Source organism: Primulina huaijiensis, chromosome 11, assembly GCF_012295235.1.
Source record: "Primulina huaijiensis isolate GDHJ02 chromosome 11, ASM1229523v2, whole genome shotgun sequence".
Classification (NCBI taxonomy): Eukaryota; Viridiplantae; Streptophyta; class Magnoliopsida; order Lamiales; family Gesneriaceae; genus Primulina; species Primulina huaijiensis.
In genome coordinates this window covers 18,658,666-18,669,142 of record NC_133316.1, presented here as the reverse complement: position 1 = coordinate 18,669,142, position 10,477 = coordinate 18,658,666, and the positions used below count along the sequence as shown (strand labels likewise).

Here is a 10,477-nt window from a genome sequence, read left to right as displayed (position 1 = left end):
TAATTCTTGTCACTTTTCACAAAATTTGAAGATTATATCTTGGTCTCTAAGGATTTATTTTGATGGTTATTTTGAGCTATCCAAACTATATAGTCTATATTTATTTTATTTTTATTACATTAATTTGTTTGATGCATTCGATCTTTTAGTCTTTTATTTTATTTTAGTGATTATCTATTTTCCCCTTTCTATGAGTTTTTTTACTTAATTATTTGATGTTACGTTAGTTTCCTTGATTTATTATTTTAATAATTCTTGTCATTTTTCACAAAATTTGAAGATTATATCTTGGTCTCTAAATATTTATTTTGATGATTATTTTGAAATCTCATATCCAAACTATATAATTTATATTTATTTTACTTTTATTACATAATTTGTTTAATTCATTGGATGTTTTAGTGTTTCATTTTATTTTAGTGATTATCTATTTTCCTCTTTTTATGAGTTTTTTTACTTAATTATTTGATGTTACGTTAGTTTCCTTGATTTAATTAGTTTAATTTATCGATGGTTCGTGTTTTATTACTGTTTCTTTTCTTTCATCTTTTTTACAGTTCAGTTAATCTATATAATATATTTATCATCTTTCACAAAATTATGAGATTATATTAGTTTCCAAAGATTTATTTTGATAGTCATTTTAAGTTCTCCTCTTCTGAATTATATATTAATCTATATTTATTTTAGTTTTATTATATTAAGAACTTTTAACCTCATTGTTTAAATATTACTAATGTACAACACCACATTAACTAAGTCATGATTACTAATAAATAGTATTTATTATTATTATTATTATTATTATTATTATACATTATTGCAACTCAACGGAACGTATGTGTGGGTAAATGATTGTCACTATCACCTCCACTCAAAATTTTTCATGATGAAATAGTTGGTATAAAGTGTGGTTAAGATAGTATATCGGTTTGCTTTCGGATAAGGTCATTTGATTTGTGATCGGGTATAACTCGATTAATATTATGTTAATTTAACTAAATTAATAACGCGTTGTAAATTATTTGAGAAAAATATATTTAAGGATTCAGACTAAAAAGATAGTAACTTTATTTTATTATTTGGTTGAATTAACGACAAATATTACAAAATACCTTAATATGATACTTTATTTTATTTTTAATTTATTAAATTATGATATTTAATTAATATCTCAAGCTTACACTTTTCTACAAGTTTCATTAAAATCGTGTCAGTAAATGTCATTTTCTTATGATCTTTTTCCAATAAAAATGAACATTGCGTGCATGTAGATTTTATATGTTTTTTTGCAAAACAAAATTATATTTTATTTACAGTATAATTTGATTAGTTTGATTTATTTTAACTTTATTCATATAGAGAAAAAGTAATAATAAATTAAAAAGAATGAAAATTACTTTCCACTTTCGAACTAAATTTATGATATAATCCTTAAAAAAAATTTTAATCAATATAATCCTTATAATAAATGTGAATTATATTGATAGTTTATTATCATTTATTATATATTATAATTTTACTTATAAATTTTTTTAACTGGGTATTACATATTATTTTATTTATATATGTGTTTTCCTATACATATTGATGTGAGTGATATTATGTTAAAATTTTATTTCACTGAAATTATTATTCACTAATATTAATTTATAAATGATTGATTCTGATATAAAATTAATTATCTATAATATGTATTCTAAAATAACATAGAAATTAAATAAAATCCGCAATTGTTTAAAAGTTAGCAAAAACAAAAGTGATATTTNAAGGAACAAATTTCGAGACATTCAAAATCTTCTTCAAAACATTGCTTCATTATATGTTGGATTCTCAGCATAATCATTGAACATATTACGATCGGCAATTTCCCCATCACAACAGATGACTATGTGACTTGGAATTGAACCTCTATGGGTGCTCCTAGCTCTTGTTGGATAATATACGCAAAAAACAAATCTTGCTCTTGAGCTATAACATTTAAAATTGCTTTTATTTTGTTTTCAAAATGCTCAACAATATTCAATCCAATCGGTCTGTATTTCATCTTCATTTTCCGACAACGAAGATGAGCTAGAGGATGATACATGAGATTGGAAATGAGAATTTATTTTCAAGATAGTGAGAATGTAAAAATGTGTTGTGTGGGAAAATAGCATAATTCGATCACGTTATATAATGAATATTAAGAATATGACCTTTACATGGATTATATTCCTATCTATATCAGAACCGTTGGATTAGATTTCATATTTAGATCATGACCATTGGATGGATTATATTCATATCTACATCAAAACCATTGGATTAGATTTCCTATCTAGATCATGACCTTGGATTATATTATTATCATATCTTCATTGTTGGATTCGATTTCAATCCTGTCTACAAATGACCGCCAGATCATATTACATATAATCTTGACCGTTTTATGAGATTACAATCTTATCGTCTTTTCAGTATAAATAAACTATATGCAGTTCATAAAATCATTACAACTACAAATTTCAATCTTATTATCTCTTCCAAACAAGATAATGGAATCCAATGCTAGAACTGCTTCATACATTGTTGAAGAAAACATGATTCTATGTCATGTATATCTTAACATAACACAAAATCCTATCATAGGTATCTATCAATCCAAAGACCAGTTTTGGACTCGTGTCGAAGAATCTTACGACACAACCAAACCAAACTCCCCACAATTATGTAAAAAAAGATCACTGCAGTGTCTCATGAAAGTTGTACTCTGTCACGTTGGAAGATTAAGAGGATGCATTCATCAAATTGAAACTCTCAAACCAAGTGGTGCATCTGAAGAGGATATTGTAAATTTTTTATAGATTATTTTCTTTATTAGTTTAAGCCTTTATACGAGTTGGGTATTTTCGTGCAGTTGAATACAACAAAAGATATGTTCACACAAGATCCTAATTACAGTAAAAGATTCAAATTTGATCATGTATGGCCTATCATGAAATATATTGAAAAATTCTCTAGTGACATAAATCCATCAAGCCCAATACCTAAAATTCATGTCAAAAACTCGGATTCGTCACAATTAGAAACTCAAATCAGAGACTCCAATATCAGGTTCTTCTGGATTAAATTCATATTAAATTAATTCAAGAAGCGGTGATAATGCAGGTAACACTTCATGCGAGCGACCTATTTGAGTTAAAAAGCAAAATTAAAGAAAAAAAAGATGAAAACATTTCAAAATTATTATATACGATGAAACAAGGACCTCACGATAATATGAATGTACTACAAAAGAGATCCATTGAACTTCAAAAAAATTATGATATTAAAATGTTGATACTGAAAAATAATAAATTGAAATTAGAAAATCAGTAAAAAAAAAATTGAAATTCGACAAAAAGAAGTGTCATTAAATGCCCTTCAAGAGGAGGATAGAGTTTTGTACCTGGATTTGAGCAAAATTGATGATCCAGAAATGCGTGAAATAGTTCGAATTGAACGAACAAAAATTATGCAAAAAAGAAAAAGACATAAACAACAAGATGTTGACATTTTTGGAAAATATTTGGGTGATTTTGGAGGATCTGAACATAACTTACCAGATTATTGATTATCTATTTTTTTAATTTTTTAAATGTGTTTTCCTTTCAATTATCTTCTTTGTATTTGTATTTGTATTTGTATTTGTATTTGAATTATGTGTTTCAATTTANATAAAATGATTGCACCAAATTTGGCGCAGGGCATTTATTTGGTGCAAAAGAAAGGGGGCACTATTTTAGTGCAAAATATAGTGCTCCGTTAGAGAAGGGCGTTGCGCCAGTGTTGGAGATGGTCTAAGCGTAACATAGTTGTCTAAGGTGGATCTTAACTATTGATCAGCAAATTATCTGGTAGAGATAAAACCAACATAGACATAAATCTGGAAAAGAAGCGCTGTAACTTTCTTCATAACAAACTTATTTGTCTTAGAATGCAAAACTTAAAATTTCTAATGTCAATGAGGTTTAGCTAATTTTTTACTGTGCATGAAGTGTAAATTAAGCCACATTGTTCATCTGGTTATACTTTTTTCGGTAGGTGATATGGTTTAGACCACTTGGATGGTGGTTCGTTCAGGCAAGAATCAAAACTCATTTGACACACCTCAAGCAACAACTAAAATATTTATTAATAAACGAAGAACATTCAAGATCCATGAATTTTTGTGTTTATTTGATCTGAAGAAAAAAACTTGGTAACATGCATCGATTGTTAAAACGGTGTCAGGTTCGGGTTTTTGGAGCATCTTCTCCTTGTTGAGATTTACCCTCTTCTTTCTTCTCCATAACATGTTGTATACCTTCTTGATAACCTTCAATAAAACTTCTAAGAGCATCTCTATAAGCAGAAGCTCTTGTCATGTAAACACGCTGCAATGCTGGCTTTAATGTCTCCATTCCTCCTCTGGCAGCCACAGCTGTAGGTAGCAATTACAGTAAACAGATTAATACTTGACGTCCATAAAAAAAAAAAAAGAGACCATCATCACATTACTTGTAACTAAAATAACAGTTATGTATTAAATGTACGAACTTGTAATGGGAAAAATGGGAAGACAAAAAAAGTGTACATCTTCAAGATACACCAAGACAATTCAGTTGGTAGAAGAGTTTGCTGAAACTTCAACTCGTGTATTCGCCACTAGAATGAATCTTGATAGTATCCCTTCTTCCGAAAGCATATGTATTTGTCTGAGGAGATGTCTACCAAGCCAACTATTGACTGATAATGTTAAAAAATTTGAACATGGCTTATTTTGAATATATGTGGTTTCAATGGAAAAAGTTTTCTTGATACTCATGCACGTACATAAATAAATATCTAAAGATTTCTATAGTCCATGCGAATGTGATTTTACATACTTTATGATTGTAGAATCTAAATATGTTCGTCAATGAGTGGTATGAAAATAAAATATCAACCTAAACTCCCCTGATTTGTGATGTGTTGCTGAATTTCATTTACATAAATTTAAGCATCAGCATACATAAAGAGGTGCTCCTGGGCTAAATTTGTTGTTATAAATTTGTTGAATAACCTCGCCCTAAATGTTCTTAGAGATTTCCACTTGTCAAATAGAGAATTTGAGTTACTATTGTGAACGATCAATCCTTAGAATCCAAGGCACTACCGCATCTCTGTTCGAGGAGCCAATGCACCATGGCTTGTTTTCTGACACTGTGAGAGTAACGGGCTGCCTCATTCGTTGATTTTCTAAATATTTTGTCAAGTGATAAACCTAGTAATCTCTATTTAACGTAAAATATATGTTTTAGAGAAGATTTTAGATTTTCTCTAGTTACATAAGGACAAATAATGATAGTTTGGTACAAAAACATCGTTAAAATTCATATCAGGTCTCGACAAGCCAATGAAGCAAGGATTATAGACATGAAAAATTGCATGTCCCATGTCTAAACTAGTATGATTCTCAAATGTCTAGACAAATATTGCTCTGATAGTGCTAAAAGAGATGAGCTATCTGATTCGTACCATAACGTGCAAATTTATCCTTACCAAGATCCTCCAAAGTTGATGGTTCCCTCTCTTTTGGAGCACCCTTTTCACCATTGAACGTTTCTCCGTCCTTTTCTTTAGTTTTGTAATCATTTGGCCTGAGTTCTGGACCAATATCCCTGATCCAACTTGCCGCATATAGTCGTGATGCTTCTTTCAGCACCTATTTCAGCAATTGAATATAGAATAAGTTACATTTTCATGCACGAATAATCATGCCATTATTTCTGTTTAGGACATCTTGGTGTGCTTCTAGTAATCTTTATTTTATGACCTATTCTGTTTCATGCACGAATAATCATGCCATGATTTCTGTTTAGCATATTAAACAGAATAGGTCATAAAATAAAGATTACTAGAAGCACACCAAGATGTCCAAGAAGGCATAAATTACGAAGAATATTTGACGAGGAAACTAACGAGGTATCGCTATTTCCATGTCAGTTTAGGACGCTTCTTCAAGTGAGGTGGATCAGGTAAAGAGGAAGGATATGCTATTTCCTTGAGATCATATCGAACATAATCGAAAAATTTCCTGCAGACAACTTTGAACTTCATTCTGCCTCGTCACTCTGCTCTCGAAACACCACCCTGCAAAATCATAGGCAACAGAAAAAAGTTCAACGTTAAGCACCCATTAATAATGATGGGTTCAATTCAATTATGGAAGGAGATATTCGAACCATTTTCTTTCGATTAGGTTCGGTTCCGTTTTCTACCAAAACGATTCGGGTAATTCGATTTTGTTATAATTTTTTAAATTAATAATTTCTTAGTAAAATATTTAAATATAAAGTCTAAATGAATTAAATAAACAACAACCAACTAAAAATTTCGTCACAGTACATTGGAGAATCCAATAAATAAAAATTAAAATTAGACATAATTATAATTACATTTATGTGTGTGAAGAAGAGCCACACAGTCACACAAATTAGGACAGATTGTGACGAATAAAATTTAACACATCGCTCTCTTGTGACGAATAAAAGAATTTGTGCACGTCGTCAAAATCGAACCGATCGAAAAAATCGAAATTTCATTAAATTAATAATTTTATTTATATTTATATAGTATATTTTTTGATATGATATTTAGTGAATGAAGAATCATTTTAAATAACTTTTAGTTGATTGTTGTTTATTTGATTCATTTAGATTTTATATTTAAATACTTTACTAAAAAATTAATAATTTAAATAATTGTAACAAAATCGAATTAATCAACCGAAATAATTGAACCGTTTTGGTAGAAAATGAATCGAACCGAATCGAAAAAAATAATTCAGATATTAATTATATTTCTTAAATCGAATCGAACCGACTTATTTATGTTTTGGAGTAGTGGACTTATAAAATGAATTGTTTAGCAATAGTATATTCCTCAGGGGATCAGGTCGATTTTCTTAGCCGCCTTGAGGCTAGGGATGACAACCTATATATAAAAAAATCACACTCTCTCTTCATCAAAATTGCGGGGGAGAAAAGGAAATATACTTCTGTCTTTTATTTTACTATGTATGTTTTTTAACTGTAAACATTTTTCCGTGTAGAATCTGTCAAGAAAGATAGAATCTCAATTGTCAACTATTATTCTTATTATTGTTTGAATTTTATATGAATGTGTTTAAATGTTAACTAGATTCTGCTGAATTTGCAAACGCTTCTTCGGAAGAAGAATAAACGGACTGTAGAAGGTAAAGCAAGCCTCAGATGAGCTGATTTCTTTTTGTCAGTTATTTTGTGTCCACTAAATGTTCGATGAAGTGCCTCAGATAATGATCTTCATCCATAATTGAATTGAACCCATCATTATTGATGGGTGCTTAACGTTGAACATTTCCTGTTGCCTATGTTTTTGCAGGATGGTGTTTTGGGAGCAGAGTGGCGAGCCAGAATGAAGTTCAAAGTTGTCTGCAGGAAAGTTTTCGATTATGTTCGATATGATCTCAAGGAAATAACATATCCTTCCTCTTTACCTGATCCACCTCACTTCAAGAAACGTCCTTAACTAACATAGAAAGAGTGATACCTCGTTAGTTTCCTCGTCAAATATTTTTCGTAATTTATGTCTTCTTGGACATCTTGGTGTGCTTCTATTAATCTTTATTTTATGACATATTCTGTTTAATATGTTAAACAGAAATCATGGCATGATTATTCGTGCATGAAAAGGTAACTTACTCTATACTCAATTGCTGAAATAGGTGCTGAAGGAAGCATCACGACTATATGCGGCAAGTTGGGTCAGGGATATTGGTCCAGAACTCAGGCCAAATGATTACAAAACTAAAGAAAAGGACGGAGAAACGTTCAATGATGAAAAGGGTGCTCCAAAAAAGAGAGAACCATCAACTTTGGAGGATCTTGGTAAGGAACAGTTCAACTCATTGATTGTTTATGAAATGTTTAGATTAGATGCTTTGAGTTCTCATTAGTTCATGATGGAAAACTTGACGCACACCACTAACATGATGGATAACTTTTGAATATAAATTTGCACTTTAGGATACGAATCAGATAGCTCATCTCTTTTAACACTATTAGAGCAATATGTGTCTTAGATATTTGAGAATCATACGAGTTTAGATAAGGGACATGCAATTTTTCATGTCTATAATCCTTGCTCATTGGCTTGTCAAAACTCGATATGAATTTTAACGATGTTTTTGTACCAAACTATCATTATAAAATCTAAAACCTTCTCTAAAACATATATTTTACATTAAATAGAGATTAATAGGTTTATCACTTGACAAAATAGTAATCTGAAAAAGATATATAAAAACTATCATTAATTGACATGCGATATAAAAAATAGTAATCTGAACAAGATATATATAATAAGATTCAAAATATGAAATCTCGAGTTTGATACCTCAAAAACGGGAAGACGGGTCGTCGGATAAGACAACAAACACGGCAATATAGAAAAAGAGAGAAGAAATCGTAGTGAAGAAATGAGCAATAAGTGGGCGATTATAAAGACATTTAGCGACGGTTTTATGAAATAACTGTCGCTAATAGCGACAGTTTTGTAAATACCGTCGCTATTTAGCGACGATTTTAGTAAACTGTCGCTATGTAGCGACGGTTCTAAAAACTGTCGCAGATCTAATTATTTAGCGACGGTTTACATAACCGTCGCCGATCTATTAAAATCCGTCGATAAAAATATGGTTAATAAAATGAGCGACAGTTTTGGCGACGACTCTGTTAAAACAGTCGCTAACATGTTTTTTTGTGTAGTGTTGGTATCCTCGACTGGACACATACATTAAGGAAACTTGTCAATTTTATGAAATATGTCTCTTATCCGACCAAAATAATGAACAAATATTGTTTTTCGCTCTGAAAATGATTGGGTCGACTCGTATCGTGGATATATATATCCATGAAACCGTCTCACAGAAGACCTTCACAAAAATTAAAGAACTACAAAATTTTGAACAAGAGTGTAGATTTCATGCATTTTCCTTCGATTTATTTTAAAATGCATTAACATTAATTAATGAAAAATGTCGACCCGTCTTGGAGATATACCGTTTTACAGAAAATCTACTCAAAAATTGGAGAACTATAAAATTTCGAACAAAAATATAAATTTCATTTTCATTCGATTTATTTTGAAATTTATTGATTAATGAAAAAATAGAAATCAAACAAAAGAAAACCGGGTGATCACCGACACTTGGAACTGCATGCTTGCCCATTGTTAGCATTTCGGGAGCATTCTCACTTTAGGCAATCACTTGGAAAGTTTTCTCATCCAAGGCCAATAGACATCCAAACGACTGGATTCGCTTACCTTTCTGTATTTGCTCTTCATTGCCAGAATTTCTAACACGCACAGAGCTCGAGTAGTCAAATGAACTGCCAGATTCCTCAAAGTTTGCTTGGAGCTTTACAAAACCGTCGAGCGATCTATTGGTGCTAAAAAAGGAAAATTAAATAAAAAAAATTACAACAATTCGGAATTATTATCTACGATGAAACAAGGGCATCATGATTTTATGAATGTACTAAAAAAGAGATCTACTAAACTTCAACAAAATTATGATATTGACATTGCAAAATGATAAATCGAAATTAAAAAATCAGCAAAAGAAAATTGAAACTAGACAATTAGAAGTTTTATTGGCTGCCCTTCAAGAAGATAATAGAGTTTTGTACATGAATTTGAGCACAATGGTGATCCAGAAATACGTGAAATAGTTTGAATTAAACGAAAAAAAATTATGTAAAAAAAGAAAAAGACATTGACAACAAGATGCTGACCATTTAGAAAATATTTGGGTGATTTTGAAGGATCCGTATATAATTTACCAGATTATAGATTATCTAGTTTGTTAATCTTCTGAATGTGTTTTCTTTTCAATTGTTGTATTTGTTGTTGTATTTGTATTTGTATTTGAATTATGTGTTTCAATTTACATTTGTATTTCAATTATGTGTTTCAATTTAGTTATGAATTGTATTGTTATATTAATTATTTGTATTTGTATTAGACTGTTCTATTATTTATAAATTAATAATACAAATCATTCTTTAATTATTTATAATTACTATAAATAAATATTAAAATAAAATCAATAATTTAACATTTATTTATAAAATGAAATGAATAATTATAATTAATTTTTTATGTTTAAATATTTAATTATTAAAATAATAAAATAAGTGTTAAATTATTATCTATACATGATTTATAATTATTAAAAACAAATAATTGTATTTAAAAAATAAAATAAAATGATTGCACCAAATTTGGCGTAGGGCATTTATTTGGAGCAAAATATAGTGCTCCGTCAGAGAAGGGCGTTGCGCCAGTGTTGGAGATGGTCTAAGCGTAACATAGTTGTCTAAAATGGATCTTAACTATTGATCAGCACATTATCTGGTAGAGATAAAACCAATATAGACATAAATCTGGA

The 10,477-nt window shown here is 29.7% G+C and overlaps 1 long non-coding RNA gene and 1 pseudogene across 1 annotated transcript; one reads left to right on the top strand and one right to left on the bottom strand.

Moving 5' to 3' along the window:
* Window positions 1-4,119: 4,119 nt before the first annotated feature.
* On the bottom strand, window positions 4,120-6,154 carry LOC140987327 (uncharacterized; annotated as a pseudogene).
* A 767-nt stretch (window positions 6,155-6,921) lies between these two features.
* On the top strand, window positions 6,922-8,141 carry LOC140988789 (uncharacterized). The gene is made up of 3 exons (XR_012177360.1): window positions 6,922-7,240; window positions 7,408-7,578; window positions 7,751-8,141. It is a non-coding gene; the product is annotated as an uncharacterized lncRNA (long non-coding RNA).
* The last annotated feature ends 2,336 nt before the right edge of the window (window positions 8,142-10,477 follow it).